Source organism: Mchenga conophoros, linkage group LG3 (assembly GCF_057382185.1).
Source record: "Mchenga conophoros isolate Kocher_MC1m ecotype Shallow Benthic linkage group LG3, M_conophoros_male_GT1.1, whole genome shotgun sequence".
Classification (NCBI taxonomy): domain Eukaryota; kingdom Metazoa; phylum Chordata; class Actinopteri; order Cichliformes; family Cichlidae; genus Mchenga; species Mchenga conophoros.
In genome coordinates this window covers 51,049,502-51,073,147 of record NC_140528.1, presented here as the reverse complement: position 1 = coordinate 51,073,147, position 23,646 = coordinate 51,049,502, and the positions used below count along the sequence as shown (strand labels likewise).

General features: G+C 42.2%; 1 protein-coding gene across 1 annotated transcript in view; it reads left to right on the top strand.

Moving 5' to 3' along the window:
- The window catches only part of LOC146579284 (tripartite motif-containing protein 16-like), a 70,323-nt gene that overhangs the window by 8,046 nt on the left and 38,631 nt on the right, over nucleotides 1-23,646 (top strand). The gene's annotated exons all lie outside the window — the stretch shown is intronic.

Here is a 23,646-nt window from a genome sequence, read left to right as displayed (position 1 = left end):
ACTTACCGAAAATTTGAGGGCATCTGCTGTGGCAAATGGGTGCAAACCTTTTACCACAAACTTAGTCTCTGCTCGGTGACATTCGTCTATCCTGGCCTGAAAGGAGACGCTACCGGTAGACTGCAGCGAGAACTGCCAGCATCTGAGCCAGACTCTGTCTGTCTCTCTCATCATGATCACCTAAATGCACAGTAATGGCAGGTTTTGTAATAAGGCAGATCGCGCTAACATAATATGCACTGTTAGTTGATTATTTACCTGCTGCATTAACGGGAGAGGACGTGCAAACGTTACCGCTGCTGCTGGGTTGAGATTCACGAGTCCGGAGCGGAATTAAAAACACGACATTCATTTAAGGTTATCGCGTGTTTTGTGAGCAAATGCTTTTGCATATTCGTAGTGTTTCCTCCCTTAAATGAAATATCTACATTGCAAGTATTGCAAGTTGCCCTGTTGTCAGTCATCCGTTCTCGTAAAGTATGACCAAACTTTTGAGTGTTTGAGCCGCCATGTTTCCTGCCAGGTAAATGACGCTCCGCAACGTGGTGATGTCATTCGGGGCGACTGGAATCGATAAGGGAATCGTTTGCAAAAATGGCAAACAATTCCAAGGAATTGAAACAGTGGGAACCGGTTCTCAACAAGAACCGGTTTTCGATACCCATCCCTATCCGGACCTGCTCTTGCCTGGACTTATGTGCTGTTGACCTCTGGGTTGGCCCCGTGAACTGCCCTTTTATGGACTATTGTGCCGTCAGCCTTCAGGTAGGCCTCCTGATTTGCTTTGTTTTGCACTCCTGTGTCGTCAACCTCTGAGTCGTCCCCCTGAGCTCTTCTGTTTTGGACTGTTTTTGTTCGAGCCCTTCTTCCTGGACTCCCCACCACCAGCCAGGGTTGGGTTGGTATTGGTGTTTCAGTTATTGTAATTATGTTCCTTGATTATTGTTCTAGTTTTGCTTCCCCTCGTCTCATTATGTCTGATTAGTCCCAGCTGTGTTTCCTCCTGTTCCTCATCCTCTCGTTATCCTGCCTGTGTATTATAGTCCTCAGTCTTCACCTGGCTGTTGTCGCATCGTATCCTCTCAATGCTGTGTGTTTCCTCCATGCTCCGAGTAGTTTTGTAGTTCTCTGTCCAAGTTTAGTTCCCTAGTTTTTGTTTCTAGTTGCTTGTTTCTGTTTAAGTTTTTATTGAGGAGTTTTTTTTCCATCAAATAAAGCTGCCATTTCAAGTTTACTTCCCTGAGTGTGTTGCAAACATAACAAGCCTGAGTTAGAAAAGAAAGTTGCTAACCGCCGTCTGGGGTCAGACTGATGCTTTTGGTTTTGTTAAGCCAGCTAACTCAAAGAAAGCATGGCTGTGCTGAACCTCCGTCATAACGCAGACCACCGACCCTGGTATTGCTGAACTTTTACTGAATACTTTAGTTGGAGTTGGTTGGTGTTGATACCAGGTGTTAGGTCAGAAGTTTTCACGTTTCATCACAGGTATTGCTAAAGTTTCATCGGTTTTACTTTGAGGAAATATGTTGCTGTATCTGGAGTCTGTAATTAAGATGAAAGTCTATTTGTGGATGTTGCTGTAATTTGAGCTGCCATTAGATTCAGTTGTTATCTTAATTGCAGACAGTGCCGACTTTTACAGAAACTACAACAGAGGACACAACAAAGTTTAAATTGATAGTAACCTGATAAATTAAATGTTATAATTGCTGCCAAAGTCCAAACTGCACCTTTTTATCTGCAGTCTATATTAAACAGAGTCTGACAGCAATTCTTTGTTTGAGACACTCAAAGGTGCTAAGAGGAAAAATGGAGCAGAAAGGAGTTCAGCTGAATTTAGAGACATTCTTTTGTTCAATCTGTGCAGCTTACCAAAGTTGTACTAAAACATATTTTTTAACAGATTTCTGCACACCAAAATCGGTTCGAGGTCAGTAAGCACAACCAGAATTCATACATAAGGCACACTCTTGATTTTTGAGAAAATTAAAGGATTTTAAGTGTGCCTTATAGTGTGGAAAATAAGTTATACAGAAGAAAAGAATATATTGCGATATATATCGTTACCGCACATGCTTCAAATTATATCGCGATATGAATTTTAGGCTATATCGCCCAGCCCTACTATTGACCTGTTTCCTCTTTAAAAATTTACCTCATTTCTTCTTTAAACTTAGTCCTGGTTTCTTCGCCCCCTTTAACGGGTAGCGCATATCCGGCCTGAACACTGTGTTTGGGCAATTTACATAACATAAAAATCCTGCAACAATTCCTAAAGTCCCTCTCATTACTTTTATGCTCCCATTATAACCTGTGTCTAACAAGATTTTGATCTTCTTTGCAATGTAAACAACTAGGTGTCTTTGTGCTCTGTTCTTCTTTTTGGGCTCCCTTTTCTCTGGTTGGTTCCGTTTGGTCTGGGGCTTCCAGGATTCTCGCCACCCCTGTGGTCGCTGTGGTCCTGAAATCTTCTTCTGTAAAGGATAGAAAACAAAATGCCTCTCTCTGCTCCACCTCACTAATCTACTGTGTTCATCTAATGTTCCCTTAATTATTCAAAGTTGGTTCAAAATATCATGTTCTGGGCCCTAGCCTTTATATTAACTTTACTTAATCTTTATTTACTTAATCTCAATGCTCTTTATGTGTGTGCGCAATACTTTTAATTTTATTAAACACACCCAGGGTAAGATATACACCATCACCATATCAGCCTAAAAACAGACAGAGACGTTCCTCTTTCTATCACATTCTTACGGTGGCCCTGAGAGGCCAAATGGACTGCAACTTCAGAAAACACTTGCAAAAAGAAAAAAGCTGCAAAAAGAAAAATGCTGCAAAAAGAAAAACACCTGCAAAAAGAAAAACACTTGCAAAAAGAAAAATGCTACAAAAAGAAAAATGCTGCAAAAAGAAAAACACCTGCAAAAACAAAAATGCTGCAAAAAGAAAAACGCTGCAAAAGCACACAAGACACAACGGAAATGTTTCTGGGGAGACAATAACCCGACGGACCAGTTGCACGAACCAAAACAAAACATGCTAACAAGTGCACTGGGACTGGGAGACGCTTCAAAGAAGTGGAAGCGGGGCGGCCAAAGAGTAAACTTTCAAAAGTAAGTACTGAATATTATGTCACTTATTTATGTGCAAATGTTTAATAATGAGGAACATTAAAACATTACTGTTGGCCACATGCCGGCAAAGTTATGTGACATTAGCGATGTTTGTACTTTCAGCGTTAACTTTGTTTTAAAGCCTTTACTGTATACGCGGTTCGATAGTCGACCTTAATCTTACAGAGAATCTGATGATTTTGTGGATAATTAAAGTCAGTCATATATCCACAAACACAACAAGCTGAAAGTCAGTGATGCTGCTCGGTTTGCAGTCCTGAATATCACGGCACAAGCAGGATCCACTGCACTGTTAATGTTAGCTATGTTATATTGCTGCCTCTGTTCGGTGGTGTCGAGCCAAACGGACTTTAACGTGTGTTTGAACGAGCTGACGGTTCACTCGTTAAGCTGAAAGAAAGATGCTTTAATCACAGCAGTCACACATGTGTCCACTGTACCATCTGGGAACTCTTCTTGTTTAACACTCGTAATAACACAAACACTAAATCCTCCTTCTCTTGTGCTGTTTTGTAGCAGTGTATACACCTGAGACTGTCACCTGTCTGTCTGTCCTGCACTCGCTCTCTGTTTCTTTCTCTCTGATTGTGTAATAAAAGTATGAACATGTGTTTATAAGTTACACTTGTGTTTGAATCCTGCAGCTTATCACACATTTGATTTCCATGTGTGACAACTGCAAGTGTCCAGAGTGAGGACAGACTGAGGGACCCACTGCTGCACATCATCTGTGAGGCTTTGCACCCCTGATGATCCACCAGGACAAACTCAACAGTGTGTGAGGAAGAGGAGGAGGAAGAGCCAGCAGCAGCTGACAGATGGAGAGAATAGACAGACTGTTCCCTGTTTGTGAAGGACTGCTAGAAAAGTTTAGAATAGCTAATTGTCTGTCCTGAATCAGTCTTATTAGGTAATGTTCAAATAATTTTATCATTCCAGTGTTTTCAGTGTGGGAGAAAGTACTCAGGGCCTTCAAGTTACACACTATGAAAGGCAGAAACAAGTTTAATATTCAGAAACCTAAAGTATGTATCAGCAGCAGAATGCACCTAAAAATAAATGTTTGTTTCAGTTCTATGAAGCTTTGAGTATTTTGGATCAGTAGCACTGCTGTGTTTGTTGCATCATATTGCTGTAATTGTTTATATGCTTTATATATTCTGAGGTAAGTTGATCTATAGTGTTACATCATATTCTATAAGGATGTTATGTGTTTGTATACTTTCTGCCCAGTTTGACCCATTTAGCAGAAGTCAGCCTGTTTAAGGCTCTGATATCTATTCTGTGTGACTTAAAGCAGTTATGACATGGTCTGATTTTCTCACCCAATAAACGCATATTTAATATATCAATCTACTCTTCAATTTTATCTGAAACAGTTATCACAGCTTGTACATTTTCTTTTTACACATATATGTAAGCATTGAGCCAAATTTAGCCGTACATTCTTCCATACATGGCAATTTGTTTCACCTTCCAGATGATTCCTGGGGACTTACAATTTCTTGACTCTTCTTCTGTCACTTGTTACTAGGCAAGCTCAACTGCAGTCATAAGCTAAATGAATTCCAGGCCCTCGGCCTGGCCTATGTTTAAATCATTTGTGTTTGTAAGCGTGTATGCAGTTTAACCTTCTATTGCTCCAAGTCACTTAGACAATAGATCGTCGGAACATTGCGCCAGATGAAGCTTAAGACCGTGAATAGACTGAGCATTAACTCTTTCATGAGCACAATCGCAATGTGTATAAAAATAATTTCTATGTCTATAATCTTCAATGTTATTCATTTGGGTAAGCGACACTTTTAACACCCTCTTAAGAAGCTCTCTTCTTCTCTCATCTGATCATGACCCTCCTGTGCTCAACTTACTTCCTCTTTTTAGTCACACATACATTTACAAGCTCTGCCACCTTTGCCCTATATGGTTGTCTCAGTCTCCAGATGTGTCCTGTCGACCTATTCAGAGCAGGCCTATTTTCACACCTTCTGCATTACTTCTTGCTAAGCAAAGACAAAGCAAACCGTTTTTCACCTCTACCCCAGAAACCAATCTACATCATGTCTGCATCTGTAAGCCTGCATTATAACTGCTTATTCTAGAAATCAAAAAGAAATCAAACATTTTACTCCTAAAATCTTCCCTCCTTTCACCAAAGCATATGTTTTATTCAAGCTGTCCCACAGTTTCCCTTTAAGTTTGGTATACAGCTTCTTATGAACACCGGCATTTTATCTTCTAAACAGGATTCAGTTTATTTTAATCCTTTAACTTAAACATGAAAATAACAACTTCTGCCTCAGTTTTACCATATCTAAATTATCAAACACCCCAAAAGTCATAAAATGATCCTAAAACCCATTTCAAATTAAACCTTAAATCCCCCCTTTTGACACATCTTTTTTTTTTTTTTTTTTTTTTTTTTTTGCCTGTCCCGTTTGGCTCTTTTGCCATCAGAATTGTTGTCTAAAGGCAAAGAAAGATGCCCAACGGATTTACTTTACCAAATTGACCATCCCAGCCTTGCCGTAATGGTCCATTTGATTCACCTTTTATTTTTTGTTTTATTTTCATTTACTGAATATGGGACAGACTTGACTGGGGGAAAGAAGGGGAGAAAGAAAGAGGGAAAGAGAAACAGCTGAGAAGAGGGACGGGGGAGAAGGGCAAAAAACAAAAACCAACAGAACGGGCAGAGAAAAAAAAAAATGAAAAAATAATGCATATATCGATCACCTGGATCACCTGCTGAGAAAGAAAAAAGAAAACAAGCAGAAGAGAACAAGAGTCATAGAATAAACAACATCACAATGATATATGGGAATATGACGGTAAATACTAAATATTAAACATTATTGTGCAGCACATAAGATCAACAGAACACAGTGTGCTTTGAGGTAGGAGCCAAAAAGGGTGTAGTTTGTGGGTGTGATCACCCGTGTGTACACCTGTGAGCATGGACGCGCTTGTTTTTTTAAAAGGTTCCTTCATGTAATGATCTGCTAGAGGGTGTGGGGGGGCCACAGCCCCGTCCTCCAGGGCATGAAGCAGGTATGGAGGAGATCAAAACTCCAGACATCCAGAGGCCCCCAGAACACAAGAGACCAAGGAAGACAAACAGAGGGGCAGCTGCGCCACTGTCCCAGAAAGAGCTGAGGAGAGTCCCAGATGAGGGCTCACTCAGCAGCCGCGGAGCAGAAGCCAGGGGGAGTTGCAGTGACGCGCCCGTGAGCTCCGCCGGCAGCTAGCTGTGCCTGAGTGACCGAGCCCCAGGCCGAGAGGCCGGGGGCACCCCACCTCCGAAGTGGCCCGAGCGAGCCCCAGGCTCCAGGCCCCGATAAGCGGCCGCCAAGGAGTGAGCCGGTGTGTACCTGGACGCCCATCCCCGGACACAAAGAACCACCAACGCACCGATGTCTGAGGGAGTCCGCCACCGGCAGGGGAAGTGGTGGTGGGGGGAGATAGGCCTCCAAACCTTGGAGGGCCTGAGATGACCCTAGAGAGGTGGCGTCTGATACCCAACCTGACATATAGACACAGACATACAGGCACACACAGATACAAACATCCATTCCCACCCTCATGCTCTCATATGCACTTACTCCACACTCAACCAACGTGGAGACAGACATAAAGAGACGCTGTACACACGATCACACTCCCCAAGCGTACTCTACGAAACCGGGTCTAGGTACCCTTGCCCCTGGAGGGGGGAACTGCATCCAGACCCAGGTGGTGTTACCCTTTTCCCTGCGGTGGGGGGAGGCAGACCGCCCCGACTCCGCAGCAGCAGGGAGGCCCCACCCTCCAGACCGCAGTCGGACGGCCAACTCCTCCTCCTAGCCCCCCCGCTCCAGCAGGCCGCAGAGAATGGGGGTGAGAGAAGACTCCAAACCCCCCTCCACCCGCTCATTGTAATGTTGATGCATGTGTGTTCTAAGGTGCATTTAAAACCCAGGAGGGCATGGAGCTACCTGCCAGAGAGCAGCAGGTAAGCGCATGGTCCCTCCTGCTGGCCCTCAATGTCTACGTGTATTTACAATTGAGAGGTGGGCAACGACGCCAGGGGTGGGGTGTACACCCTGATGGTAATTTGGAGTCTGTGTATCGTGCCCACCCCCAAGATCCTATATGTATGTGTAATGAGAGTGTGAGTAATGTGAATGTCTAAGTTGTGGGATAAAATTGAGGCAGAGGCAGCCAGAAGGAGGGGGGGGGGGGTAGCCTCCTCTGCACCCTGGTGACATACCCCTACTCCAAGGCCCTGCATGTGTGGGTGGTTGTGGTGGAGCGGGAAGGGGGAGGCAGCTGGAGATGGAGAGGGAAGGAAGGGATGGGCAAGTGACCCCTCCCTGGGGCCAGCTCCCCCGCTGACCCCAGTAGGCACCCCCATACTCCGCGACCCGCCAGGGAAAGGGGGCCCAGGCCCATCCAGACCGGGGCCCAGTGCAGCAGCGCCCCCCGGCCCTACAGAGCCCGGGACAGTCCACCCAACCCCACCACAGAGAAAACTGCACCCACCCCACCATCCACTCATCTTCCAGACTACATAAGACAATAAACGCCCAGGCTGAGATCTTCCTCCACCTCTCCTGTATCTCCCCCTCCTGCAGAGGGAGCTCCTGAAGAGAGGAAAGTTCCTGCAAGATGTGACAATCTCCCCCACCAGTTGAAGAGCCCCCCAGGTGGCTCGATGCACCGGCGGCACCCTGCTCCAGGGCTGGGCCCCCTTTTGACACATCTTATGTGTCACAAACTCAAGATGCTTCACCCGAGCTTAGGAAATTAAAAGAAAAAGGTTAGTCATATCATTTCTCAAAACACCTCAGCGATCCTCCTCTCAGGTATATCTGCTCCGGGCCTGCAAACCTGTGTTTAAGGAATGAAATCAATTTAATCATCATGTCAAATCTTTTTGAACTCCTGTCTCCATCCAGAGCCTGCATCCTTGGAACTCCCTAGAAACAAAACCTGTGTGTTAACCTGAACTTCACATTTCATACTCATTTTTCCTCACTTATAATCCAATCTGTGTTATAAGAAAGAAAACTTAAAACAGAACAGTTATCAGTCATGTGTTTAACCTCAGTCTTTATCTCAGTGTCCAGTCGGTCCACCCTTTAGTCCATCTCGTCCGCCCAGTCACGGTCCATTTACACACATTCACTCACATGCATTCACACGAGATATTGCCGATAGTGGAGACTCCCGCGCATATAATCAGATTCTCCACCCTCAGCAACATGAGCTCATTCATTTGTTTTATTTAGTTTTTTAGGAAAATAGTTCTTTATGCTCTTGGACTGGATTGGCTTGCGGCAATCCTTTTAGACAGGGACTTACAACCTGATCAAGTCCCCACAGGTAGCCTTTTCCTCCGCCCATTGTAATCTGGAAAAGCTCACCTTATGTTTGTTCTCCCGGAAATTTTTACAGTGCTATTCATTCACTCTTGCAGGCCTGCTTAGAACAAAAATCAGAAAAAAGAGAGCTGATTATTAGTTCATCAAAGCACAAAACAAAATCACCTGCCTGGTTTTCTCTAAGTGCTCTGTTACAAAAATAATGGGCCCCCTTAGACATGTCCATGTTCAATAAAACTCCCTCTATTAAAATAAAAGAACACCCAAAGCAAACTGACCGAATCAACCCATCACTACAACAACACAGAAAATTTTGCTTATTAATCTATCCATATGTTGTTGGGATTAGAACTTCAGGGTCACAAAAGTTTTGCCCTACTTTTGGCTTAACTAATGCTTACATAGTCTGAAATCAGACTTAAATCACTCCCTCTGTTCATTTTCCCCACATCATATTTCAGTGGCCTCAGGTTCTCCAGCATCCTGACAGTCTGAGGTCAACTGACATAATTTCACCTGCTCAATACACAGAAAATCTTGTTAAAAGCCACACAACTTGCACACCATCATCACTAAATTCTAAATTTTCTTTTCTGAAAACTACTACACACTAAGCGATTTGGACAAGATGATAAACAGACTCACACGCTCAACATGCTGTCTAATCTTCATGAGCTCTCTTGTATTTCTAAGGTTAATGCATTTTCTGTTTGTGTGTGTGAGTTTGTATATGTTTCTTTTTGCAGTGTTTCAGACTCCTTCCCAATTTTCCCTTTAAACAGTCAGTTTTCTCTTTCCCAGGTTTGCTAACCCAAATTTTGATTTCCCACATTAAATAACAGCATTCCTCTGTGTTCAGCCAGGAGTTAGAGGTCGCTGGTGAGGTTTAGTAACACATGGCGCTGTAAACACTTCAACCAGAAACTTGCCTGAACATTTCCAGTGATGTTAACCTATAACTTTCTTCCGACCGCTGCATGTGGAAAATTGATCCAGGTCTGCTTTGCGTCTAAAAATAACAAAACTGAGACATTTTCATTATTATCATCACTGCTTAACCGACCCGCTTCTCTCTCTCCGGTCAGAAATACCAATTTATGTCATGTATCTAAGTGTAAGTTCTTCATTACATTTATGTTATGTGTTCATATTAATGTTGAGTGTAAGCTGCTTCTTCATTGCATATGTATTTTTATGATCAGGTTTAATTCATGCCTCTTTGCACTGAGCTGTGGATTCAAACTGTCTCACTTCTGATTCTTTCCAAAAATAATTTCACATGTAACAATTTGTGTGTGTGTGTTTTCTATTCATTCATGTAATTGTTAGTTCATGTATTTATTTTCTCGGTCTTTCTCTTTTCTTTTCTTTTTTTTTTTTTTTTTTTTGATGTGGTGGACAATCCTAAACCTCCATGAGTTAGCTTCCATTTTCGATCCAATTATATCCTGTACTCTCGCACTCAAACTCGTCCGGGCTTGACCTCTCACTGTCCCTCTTCTCACAGTGTCCTGTGTGGCCTTCAAATCTCCAGGAAACACAGGCTCAACTCAGCTGTTTCTTCTTCTCTGTTTCTTCTCTGTTAATCTTTCAGTCTTTTCTTGTAGATTAACTCCCAGCATGGCAAATATCACGTCCAGTGCCTTCAAACAGTCATGTCACTTGTCAGGTTTCCAGCTTGTAATTCAAAGCTCATGTTCCATCAGTGGTATTCATGCATGCTGCTGCTTGACCCTTCAGTGTTATATGTCAGTTGCACTGTCTTTTTGCCTGCTGTTAACTCTTCAAGTCCACGGTGTTCTGTCTGTCTTCTGTCTTCATCAGGAGATTAACTGTCCTTTAAGCTTCTTCTCAGGGTGAGGACAGAATGAGAGGTCAGGCTGTAAAATTTTAAGCCAAAGCCTGGCCTGTTTGTCATCTCAATTCTCTTAGTCTATCCTTTTGCTGCTGTACTCATGTTTGAGAAGAATCCACCTGTATTGACACACTAAAACATGTAATTAATATCATTTTATTACTTTTTCTTAAGACATTCAGTCTCTAATTCCTCTGTTTTCATGTTGCAACGTCTCTCACCAGCTCACAAGCTATATTCAGACTTGTTGTTTCACATCCTGTTTGACACACACACCCCGCAGTTTGCCTACGCACACACTTCTTATCTCAGTGAATTGTCATCTACTTTTATAACTTAAACAAACTCTTATTTTATATTTACAGTCTATAAACCCTCTATAACTCTGTAAGTGTTGATCTAAAAAGAATGTACCCTCAGTACATGCACACACACTTAAATATACTAAGCTCTTTGCATTTGCAAGCATTCACATCAAAATCTTCAGCGTGCTTAGGAGAGCTCTTTCAGACCTCAGGACAATTAACAGTTTTTGTTTTTGTTTTTCCCACACATATCACCATTCTTTCAGCTCAGTTTTTGTAGCATCATCCACTGTAAGGAGATTTTTCTGAAATACAATATAATCAAGTGTGCCTTATATTCAAGTATAATCAAATATGCCTTATATTCAAGTGTTCATATATTTTCACATAACCGAGCTTATTGTTAAAGAGAACATGATGCATTCCTTACTTCAGTGTGTGAGATGTCAAGATAAAGCATGATATACTTCTGCATTGTTATTTTCAGTGTATGTGTGTAAGGTCAGATAAGGCTGAGCTAACGTCTAACCTCTCTTCGACTTCCCACAGAAGAGGAAGTACTATGTAACCCGCTTTGCCCTATAAATAAAGCAAGCAAGCCTGCACTCAGTGTGTGTGTCTTCTCAGAGACATTCACCCGTGCGCACGTTTCTAATACTCTCTGAGTCGGTCTGCCAGTGTCTTATTTTCTCTTACTTGTGTTTGAACAAATGTCTACCCCTGACATTTAATTGGTCCTCCGAGCCGGAGAACTGACTGTTATTTTTAACGTCTAGTTGTCCACAGACGGTCTTCATCAGATCCTGACGTCGTGATTGCCTGCGCTGGAAAAAATCTGTGCACAGTAAAAAGGAAAAATCCGGGCTCGTGAATTCGATTTCCGGTCAGCGTCTTACACAGGCCACCACGGCTACAGGACCCGATGTGCCGGATTCAAAACGCAGCGCCACAGTAAGGTGAATATGAAACACTGCATTCCATCAAGCGATAAAATACGTTGATATTGAGATTTTCCATCAAAATAGTGTGTAAACCTGGGAGCGCCGACAGATCTCAGTCCAAGAGGGACTTACCGGTAGAGACAACAGGCAAGAGCGAAATTCTCAGTCCATAAGGGGACTAGGAGAAATCGCTGTTCCGGCTGCTCTGGGAAGTAGCTGTAACGGAACAAATAGAAGGTGTTACATAAAAATACGGAAAATCTCAATAAAAATTATAAAAACGCGCTCTGTTTGTGTTAAAAATAAAGGAGTGAGTTGTCATTTACGACCCAATACGCGGTCGAACCGCTCCTCAAATTGTTTTCCTGTGCACACTCACGTATTGGTTGAAGTGGGAATTCGGTTGTGCATCATCACGTAAAATCAATAACCGCTCTCTCGGATAGCGGGAGAGTAGAAGGCTGTTATTGATAACCCCCCACTTCTCTGTGCCAAAGACAGTGTCACAGTTCTGACGTAATTAGTTCAAAATGGGTAATTCTAAAACTAAAGTAAAATTAACAGCAGATGAAGAGTGGCTAGAAAAAAACTGTCCAAATGCAGGGATAGTCAGTGCAAAAAGGTGGAGAAATCCACACAAAATATATTGTCCGGCATGGCAAGGCCATTGCAACCCAAATTCAATAAATGCTTTAAAAGCGGCTTTGCAAAAAGAGCTATATGAGGAAAAAAGTCAGAAGAAAAAAGCAAAACGTTTAGCAGAATGGCAGCTTTTTAAAGCATGGATGGCAGAAAATGATAAACGCATTACTAAACGCGCCCAAAAACAAGAAAATAAAGATAAACAGAAAGCTGAAGGAAATGACAAAAAACCATCGCCATATGCACCTCAGCAGGTCCCACTCACAGCAGCAGCAGCTGCACCCATTCCTACGTCACCACCTTTTGTTATTTCTCCTCACAGCCCATTTCTCCCAGACCCCTATGCAGATGCAAAACATCACCTTAATCTTATGACTAAACGTAACCATCCTGACCCTCCAAGAACTGTAGGACAGTTTCCAATGGTCGCATTATCAAATCCTAGGTATGGGCAACCCAGTGGTCCCGCCGATGACGCAGGAGTCATACCAATAGATGCAGAGCCCCTGCTATATGCATTCCGACCCTGGTCCCATAAGGATAGGGAGAATGTGCTAAAAGATGTGCCAACCCTTAATGAAGGTTTCCAGCCATGGCGAACTGCAGTGGAATTAATCCGACATGGCTGGGGATTAAATGGACATGAAATGTTGCAAGTACTTCAAGATTTATTAGGTTTACGCTTTCCCAGAGCCAGAGGCGCCTTTACAGGAAATGACCGGGACGGCCACGTCCTTGGACCAGATACTCATGAGCTAGGACAACAACTAAATGACTTGTACGGCAGAGTAGAAGTTAATTTAGCCCCAAGGCCAGATTATGGAAAAATAGGAGAGTGCAAACAAAAGGATGGAGAGACAGCATCAGACTATTTGGATCGCTTACGTCCAGTTTTCAGACAAAACTCAGGACTGAATCATGATCCCGATCCACAGTCTGCTTTTCAACAACAATTAAAAAATGCCTTCCTGAATGGCCTACTGCCCAAAATAAGAGCAGTTGTAGACAAACAGTGGGTGACTCAAAATACAGGCACTTTGCCTGATGCTCTGCAGTATGCAGAACATGCAGTGAAAGTACAAAAACAGAAGCAAAAAACAGAAGGAGTTTTCATGATTGACCCAGAGACAGGCTTTATAGCTTTCTCAGGACAGCAAAGATACCAAACAGGCTACAAGCCACGTAAGGGAAAGCAAAAAGCAGGACAGAGAAAAGACAAAAGAGATATGAAGTGCTACAATTGTGGAAAAAATGGGCATTTTGCTCGAGATTGTAGAAGTGTGAGCCAAGAACAGGAAGTGATGATGACAGACGCAGACGGCGTGATGAATGACTAGCACGAGAGGAAGGAAGTGAAACAGATGAAGCGGAAGTCTACAATACAGAACAACTGTTGCTAGGATCAGAGGCCAAGCCAACAGTTGTAGTACATGTGAATGGTGTAGCATTAAAATTCCTTTGCGACACAGGAGCATGTAAAACGGTACTAACAGTAGAAGTCCCGAATGTAACTTTCTCAAAAGACACCATAATTGTGAAATCAGCCTCAGGACATGTGACAAAACAGCATTTAACCGTTCCCCTCTTTATGTCACATAGAAATAGTGGCCGTGGCTGCAAAAATCAGTGCATTTATGACCCATCTTGCCCAGTGAATCTGTTAGGAAGAGATGCTTTAACAAAATTAAAAATAGGAGTTATCCCTGAAGCAATTGGCATGCAAGCCAGACTCCTACTCTCTGACAGTCAAACTGAAGACATTTTTGTTTGTGAAGGGCTAGGTGAGCCTAATTATTATTGGACTCTAGACTTACCACAACTTGAACCTCTAGAGGCCAAGGCTAGTATGTACTTACCTGAGCACTCGTACAGGCAAGACCCAGCAAAATACCACAACACCCTGTGGTATAAACACATCCCAGGCCCAGACAAAATTTATGATCAACAAGTACACAGATTAGGACCGCAAAAGCTAGTCCTACAGCACCTGTATGTGACACAGAGTGGCAATGCAGTATGCTCAGTGTTACAGACAGACGCAGTGCAGCGCATAAACAAAATGGCCAACCCTCATGTATCTGTAGCACGTAACGACCAAACGTCCTGGCAGGAGTTAGGTACAGTGCTGAGATCTGTAGAAACAGACAGATATGACAAAACAGAGTGTGAAGTCTGACAAAAAGGCCGCAGAACAGGCTGCATGCGATACACTTTATGCTGGCCGCTGACCACCACACCAGCTACACATTTAGCCACAACAGAACAAGATGAATGACAAATACTAACATTTGAAACACACCCCGAGCTAGAAAAGCTACCAAAGACATTATGGTCTCAAGGGCCAACAGATGTCGGCCTAATTAAAGGAGCAGATCCAGTAGTGGTGAAAACTACAACCACATATAAGCCTGTGAAACCGCAATACCCCTTGAGTGCAGAAGCAAGAGAAGGAATTAGGCCAGTAATAGCAGACATGCAGAAAGCAGGTATTCTCGTGAAAACTGATAAAGCTACATGTAATACGCCAATTTTTCCAGTAAAAAAGGCTAATACAGGAAAATATCGCCTAGTTCATGACCTCAGAGCAATAAACGAGGTAACAGAGCAAATACCTCCAGTAGTTGCTAACCCACACACCATCTTGAACCAAGTAACTCCAAAGGAACAATGGTTCTCAGTAATAGACCTCTCAAATGCATTTTTCTCTGTTCCTTTACACCAAGATTCGCAGAATCTATTTGGATTCACTTTTGATAATGAAAAATACACGTACACCAGGCTGCCACAAGGCTTTCAAAATAGCCCGACGCTGTATGCAGAAGCTTTAAAGAAATCAATGTCATCTTGCTCCCTCCCTGCTCCAGGAAAATTTCTGTTGTATGTAGATGATATATTGATTACAGGCCATACACAAGATGATTGCAGAGAAAACACAATGACGGTTCTGCAACATCTGCAACAGGCCAAGGTCGCACTTTACTGGAAAGCAGAAAGACAGCAGTCCAGAATGCATCAAAACCAATTAACAAACAACAAATGATGAGTTATTTAGGTCTGTGCAATTTCTGTAGATGCTGGATTCCAGAGTATGCACTGCTGGCCCAGCCACTACAGAACCTAATTTATGGAAAAGACCTAGCATTAAAAGACAAAATACAGTGGACCCCAGAAGCAGAAAAAGCTTTTACTGATTTAAAAATAGCATTGCAAACATGTACTGTCTTAGCATTACCAGACTATGAAAAACCTTTCATTCTCCATGTCGATGGAGCAGCAGGGTACATGAAGGCAGTTTTAACTCAAGCTTTTGGAGACAAACAATGTCCATTGGCCTTTTACTCATGCAAACTTGACTCTGTAGCTGCTGGATTACCCACCTGCGTTCAGGCGTGTGCAGCAGCAGCAGAGGCAGTTAAAAAATGTGCAGACATCGTTCTAGGACATAAGTTAATCATCAAAGTCCCACATGCTGTGACCTCCATTTTGCTGCAAGCGAAACTATCTTTTCTAACACATGCCAGGCAGCTGTCATATGTAGGAATCTTACTTTCGCAATCACACATAACAATAGAGAAGTGTGGTCAACTGAATCCGAGCACACTTATCCCGACCCCTCAAGATGGGGAACAACATTGCTGCATGAAAAAATTAGAGGAAGACACAAAACCTCGAACTGATATACATAGTTCCCCACAGCACAGTTTCACCAATGTTTTTGTGGACGGATCAGCGTCAAAAGACATTTTCGGTAGAAATTGTGTGGGTTACGCGGTCACAACCGTTGATGCAGTGGTAGAGGCAAAATCTCTCAGTTCCTCAAACTCTGCCCAGAGTGCGGAACTGACTGCGGTCATTAGAGCATGTACACTGTACAAAGGTCAAAGTGTCAATATATACACAGACAGCCAATATGTCTATTCAGCAGTTCACCATTTTGCGAAAATATGGCAAAACAGAGGAATGACAACCTCCACAGACAACCCAGTTCAACATGCAAACCTTCTAAAAAAGCTACTAGAAGTGATAACGTTGACAAAAGAACTAGCACTATGCAAATGTGCAGCTCATCAAAAAGATGACACAGAAATAACGAGAGGAAATAACTTTGCTGATAAAGCAGCCAAAGCAGCTGCAGAAAAACACATTGATGTTTTAACAACAGAAACCATAGATTTAATACAATTAGAAATACTAGCAGATGCACAAAAAACAGCATCACTGAGTGAACAAAAATCTTGGTTGAAAGATGGAGCAGAATTAAAAGACAATCTCATGATGTGCAATGGCAAACCAATACTTCCAAAATCCCTTCATAAAACAGCAGCTTTAGTGACACACTCGAAAACTCATGTGTCATCAGGAGGGATGATTCATGTACTTAATAAACAATTCTACACAAAAAATTTTGAAAGTTCAGCAAAAGAGTTTATCAGAACATGCATGATTTGCCAAAAACACAATGCACAGGGAAACTTAAGACCCAAGCGAGGTCGTTTCCCTACACCACCACACCCATTTCACACTATCCACATGGATTTTATAGAACTAAATGAATCTCAATCCTCCAAGTATGCACTTGTGATAATAGATGTATTTTCCAAGTGGCCAGAAATATACCCAGTGAAAAAAGCAGATGCAATTTCAGTAGCAAAATGTTTGTGCAACCATTACATACCTACATATGGCATTCCAAGTTTAATACGGTCTGATAACGGCACACATTTTGTAAATGAAGTAATAAGCAAAGTCTCAGAAGCTCTAGGTTTTAGCATAAAACATCACTGTTCCTATCATCCACAAAGCGCAGGATTAGTCGGGAGAACTAACGGCACAATTAAACAGAGATTGAGAAAATGTATAGAAGAAACAAGAAAACATGGCCCGAGTGTTTGAGCTTAGTTAAGCTATGGATGAGAATAACTCAAGGAGCAGGTGGTCTGACCCCATTTGAAGTCATACATGGCAGACCATTCCCTCTGCCAATCACTAGTGAGCCAATTAATAAGTCCATCACAGAAACAACGATGGCAGAATGGATGACAAAACTATTTGAGAATAAAGAAGTGATATTAAACAATCAACTGCCGGATGATCTATCTCCAGTCTCTTGCAGGTTGAACCCCGGTGATTGGATTCTGATTAAAGTCCTCCAGCGAAAAAACTGGAGTTCTCCGCGGTTCCAGGTGTTACTGACTACACCGACAGCTTGTAAGATAGCTGAAAGACCATCTTGGATCCACCAAAGTCACTGCAAAAAAGTGAGTGACAGCATAGACGCCGGTTCCCCCAACTCCTAGGTGTTCTCCTGGTGAAGGAAAGGGCTGCTTGGGTATATCCCGCCCTTTTTCTTCTCGCCAGTGGTCTACTCACCTGGAGCACGGGTGTGCCTGGTCTTCCTGAAGAGCAAACACATAACAAAGAGTGACCCATCCCACCAAAGAGAAGAACCAATAACAACACCAGGGATGCCTGAACACAAACAAGATAGAGGAAACCAGCCTGATGAATCCAGGAGAAGAAGAAGAGTCACCGGCCCCAGCCCCAAAGCTGTTGTGCTTAGGTGCTTGTAACTTTAAACGGAAACGGCTGATGTGTCGCCTATTCTGTATGATGGCCGTCATCCCAGTGATGATGCTCTTCTGGCTGATACCTGGTAGAGCCCCCAGGACAGAACAAACTATTCCCCGACTTAAGAGGTGGACCCATGACAACTCCCACCTCTCTGAGATGACGCAAGACCACATTCACCCCTGGATGAACAACGCCTGGTACCGATACCTATATGATAGAATAGAAGACAGAGGCTGTTATGTCTGCTCTCATATGCCCAGTACATCTGTACACCCAACCATATATGGTCGTATGATGAACAGTCACTGGCAAAGTAAATGTGCAGCAAGTTTCGCCAGCATTGGAAGACAACATGTTGCAATCAGAATTGAAGCTTCACTCCCAGGTGCAAAAGGCCTGAAGAATGGAACCTGTGACGACAAATTCTGGGTAGACATGACAGTGAAGAATAGAAATGTCTCAACCCATTTCCCTGTCTTTATGGCCCCTACAGAGAAACAGCATCCTCTGTGCTTCTACCAAGCAGCAGAGCAAGGGCGCCACCCCCTGGGCTATACCAGCAACTGCAACGCAACCTATGGAGGAGTGGAGTATGGAACAGTCAAAAGACACCAACGTGTAAATGGCACCTATTGGGTACAAGGTATGGCATGGCTGTGCGGACAGCGTGCATACTTTATGCTACCACCCGACTGGTCAGGATGCTGTGCACCTATCTTCATCTCAGATCACACCTTTAAGATAACAGTGCACAACAACGCCAGAGTTAAGCGCAACATAGAACTTAAGCCTCACGATCCTTTCTATGGATCTGATGTACCAGACAAGTTCAAGCTCTGGACCACTGGTCAGAAGATGATCCATGCCCCGTTTCCCTGGATAGGAGTAGGAAAACATGCACTACAAATAGAGACTTTAGACTATCGTTTTGGACTATTTTTGAATGCTTCCACCCGCATTGACAAAGCACAGAATGAAGAAATTGATGCAATCCGCATCACTGTCATGCAACACCGAGTGGCTTTAGACATCATTCTTGCAGAGAAAGGAGGTCTCTGCGTACTGTTTAATAAGACATGTTGCACCTACATACCTGACAACATACACTCATTAAACATGACAAATGCTTTGAATGTTTTGAAACAATTGAGAGACGCTCAGCAACAGGACTACGTAGCCAATGAGCAAGGCTGGTGGGACTGGTTACTGAGCGGCTCCTGGAAATTCTTGCTGTTGGCCCTCTGCAGTATGATGTTACTGTTTTGCATTTTCACTGCTTGTATTATCCCATGTCTGAGAAGCATAATGGTAAAAATGTTTAAACGTGCTTTAGGAAATTATGTCCTGATCCAGAGAAATATGGAAGATCCCCTTCGCGAGTATGATATGCTGATGATTGAGGAAAGAGTGGAAAATCCCTACTCTAGCCTTGCTAGAGCTGTTGTTTAAATACTTAACTGGATGACATGCAAGTTGAAAATGTGATTTGACAAGTGACTATGCATTGATTTAAAACATGTGAAATATATTAACATCAGGAGGGAAATGTAAGGAGATTTTTCTGAAATACAATATAATCAAGTGTGCCTTATATTCAAGTATAATCAAATATGCCTTATATTCAAGTGTTCATATATTTTCACATAACCGAGCTTATTGTTAAAGAGAACATGATGCATTCCTTACTTCAGTGTGTGAGATGTCAAGATAAAGCATGATATACTTCTGCATTGTTATTTTCAGTGTATGTGTGTAAGGTCAGATAAGGCTGAGCTAACGTCTAACCTCTCTTCGACTTCCCACAGAAGAGGAAGTACTATGTAACCCGCTTTGCCCTATAAATAAAGCAAGCAAGCCTGCACTCAGTGTGTGTGTCTTCTCAGAGACATTCACCCGTGCGCACGTTTCTAATACTCTCTGAGTCGGTCTGCCAGTGTCTTATTTTCTCTTACTTGTGTTTGAACAAATGTCTACCCCTGACATCCACACAATCCTTCCCTGAACTTCGTCGTCTCACACACACTTTTCTCTCAGACTTCCTCTTTTTACGCACTCTGCTATGAACCTACGTAGTGTTATTATTACTTATTTATTATTTTGTACAAATCACACAGAATCACTCAAATCCAGTACTCACAACATTCACACACTTAGAATCACTCAAAATACGCTTTCCTGAGTATTTTATCAAACATGCTTTTTAGAATCAGAAAGACAAAGTAGACAACACCCAGTTAAGTGCGTATGTCCTCTTAAAAGGGAAGAGAAATAAACACATATGGGACAATTCTCCCCATCTTAGACAAAATGTGACCTTAAATGTCCTTTTCTAATAATGTTCTTCTCTACACACAACTCTTGGCCTCCAGGGCATAAAACTTTGAACATAATCTTTTACTTTACCAGAAGTAGACCTAATCTAAATCCGTAGACGTTCCACCTCTCATCCGAGAAGCTTCTTCAGAGAACTGAAGAAGCTTCTCGGATGAGAGGTGAAACGTTTTCAAGTAACTTAAAGAAGTCCAGACGCTTTGCTTTGCAAGCTCCTTTGACTACGATGACCTGGATGACTGAGAACCTTCACAGACAACTTAATTGTTACATCTGGTAAAGCAACAACGCTGATGATTTTATTAAAGATGAAAGAATTTAGACCGTTTTTAACTCTCAGTGTTCGTTTGACTTTGGGACCTGAAGAAGACGGAGTTTTGGACCCAGATTACTCCGCGAAGCTCCTCACTACGGCAGCCGTAATGCTCTGACAATCCATCAAGCAGTGCGGCTTACCAAAGTTGTACTAAAACATATTTTTTAACAGATTTCTGCACGCCAAAATCGGTTCGAGGTAAGTAAGCACAACCAGAATTCATACATAAGGCACAATCTCGATTTTTGAGAAAATTAAAGGATTTTAAGTGTGCCTTATAGTGTGGAAAATAAGTTATACAGAAGAAAATAATATATTGCGATATATATCGTTACTGCACGTGCTTCAAATTATACCGTGATATGGATATTAGGCCAAATCGCCCAGTCCTACTCTCCACCATTTGACCCTAGAACTGAAGATGCTTCTCGGATGAGAGGTGAAATGTCTTCAAGCAACTTCTTAGACAAAGGATGTACTTCTTCAGGAAGCTCACCTGCCTGCCTTTCTGTCTGCCACAACCCACCTCTGCTCTGAAAAAGGAAATGAAAGGTGCCAAAGTAAAACAATTGTGTGCAACCAATGTCCACTATTGAATTAAGTAAATCCTGCATTGTCTTGACCTTTGTGATTTTGACACAAACTGTGTGTTTTCTAACCTAGACCAAAGCTCCAATACGTATACTCCTGAATCAAAATCAGCAGAAATTATTAAATGCTTTCTCCAATCCTATGGTGTTGTTGACGTTTGGCGTTTTCATAACCCATCAAGTGCATACTCCTAAATCTCCTGTCCACAAAACGTTCTCTCACTTAGATACTTTTTTATTGATAAACATGCTCTTTCATTGGTTAAAACCTGCGATTATCAATCAATTATTATTTTAGACTGTGGTCCCCTAGTGATGAGAATGCACATCCCTGGTGCCAATCGCATATGCCGCCCTTGGAGGCTTGATCCTCTTGTACTTTCTAACGAAACATTTGTGAATGTCACAAAATCTGAGAATAAAGATTTTCTTCAACGAAACCAGACCTCTGGAATGTCTTTTTCAGTTTAATGTGAATCACTGAAAGCCTATCTTCGAGTCCATATTATCTCATTTTCCGCAGCAAGAAAAAAAGCTGACACTGAGCACTTGAAACAGCTATTAGATGGCATTTTGCAGCTAGATATAACTATAGTCACTCATTATTGGAAAGCATCCTTAAAGAATCTCAAGCCCTCAAAATCAAATTTGATCTTATTTCAACACAGCAAGCAGAGCGACTTATCCTAACGTCTAGATGTACTTTTTACGAGTAAGGAGAGAAAATCAGCAGAGTGTTAGCATATCAAAAACGTCAAAAGTCATCCAAACAGTTTATCTCTGTAATAGCTGATGATTTATATACTACAGAGTCAAGCCAAGATGAGTCTGCTATGGACACCTTCTGTAGTCGCCACAATATAACCACAGTTGACCCTAAACTGGTTACTGAACTCAAAAGGGACCTCTCCATCCAGGAGGTCATGATGGCGATTGGTGGAATGCAAAGTGGCAAGACCCCTGGACCAGATTGTTTCCCATCTGAATTTTTAAAAATGTTTTCTAATGAACTTGCACCACTTCTGCTGTCAGTCTTTTCAGAGTCCTATTCTTTTGGCACTCTCCTTCCAGTCATGCGAGAAGCGGTTGTCTTGCTCATTCTGAAAAAGAATAAAGACCCTCTCCAATGTAGCCCATACCTGCCGATTTCACTGTTAAACACCGATGCGAAGATTCTCACAAACATTTTATCACAGCGCTTAGAGGTAGCATTACCAACAATCATTTCCACAGACGAATCTGGCTTTATCAAGGGCAGATACTCTTTCTTTAACATTGGACGTTTCTTAAGTATAATTCTTGACTCTCCCTCAACTGATACACCTGATCTGGTCACTTGATGCTTGATGCACTTGATGAGAAGGCCTTTGATCGGGTGGAGTGGGACTACCTTTTCTATACTTTGAGAAGATTTGGCTTTGGCCCCAGATTCATATCATAGGTTAAAACTCTCTACAATTCACCAGTGGCAGCTGTGCATACTAATAATATGCTGCTTGTTATTTTAAATTCTATAAGAGCACTAGCCAGGGTTGCCCTATCTCCACATTTGTTTGTCACCGCTATAGAGCCCTTAGCACCAGCCATACAGCAAGATACTAGTATTAGGAGTCCAAGAATACAATGTTTCACTTTACGCAGACGATCTATTGCTCTTTATAACTGACCCCACACTAAACACCTCAAAACTACTTAGCTGTCTGCAAACGTTTGGTTCAATGTCTGGCTACAAAATAAATCCTCAGAAAAGTGAATTCATCCCAATCAGTACAGCTGCAAAAAATATCCCATCTAATTCAAAATCAATAATAAGAAGTTTAAATCCCTTGGAATCGGGATCTCCAGCTGTTACAAATATCTTTATAAAGCAAACTACCTGCCAATGTTGGAGAATCTGGAAAAAGGACATCCATTTCTGGAATTTATTATCCCTTTCCCTCTGTGGGAGGATTAACTTATTTCAAATGAATGTGTTGCCAAGGCTCCTTTCCCTATCCCTATATTTGTAACAAACATTTCTTCAGCCCTTTAGACAAGTTATGACAAGTTAATTGGAACAAGAAGAACCCACATTTAAGAAAGAACATCCTGCAAAGGCCATGTCCACAGGGTGGACTGGCTCTGCCTAACCTTCAGTTTTATTATTGGTCAGCCAATATTAGAGTACTGCTCCATTGGAGGTGTGACATTGATCATTTAGACTACATAGTCTTTCTCTCTTTGTACCAATTATTGGAAACAATATGTTTGCCCCCTCCTTGTCAGGTGGAGGCTTTCAGGTTTGGTGTAAAAATGGCATTCTGTCAATATAAGACCTTTATATAAGCAACAAATTTGCCTCTTTCAAGCAGCTGGTAAACAGGTGTTCAATACCCAAATATAATCTTTTTAGATATTTACAACTACAAAACTTTGTATCCTCGCATACTGATTGCTTCCCCTCTCATCCAAGTGGTGATATTTTCAAAAGTTGCATTCGATCATAAACAAATTATGGGTAACATATATAATAAACTAATCCAACACTAGCTCAACCACTCTTAATCATCTAAAGGTAAAGTGGGAAAAGGATTTACACGTTGAAATCTCAGGGGA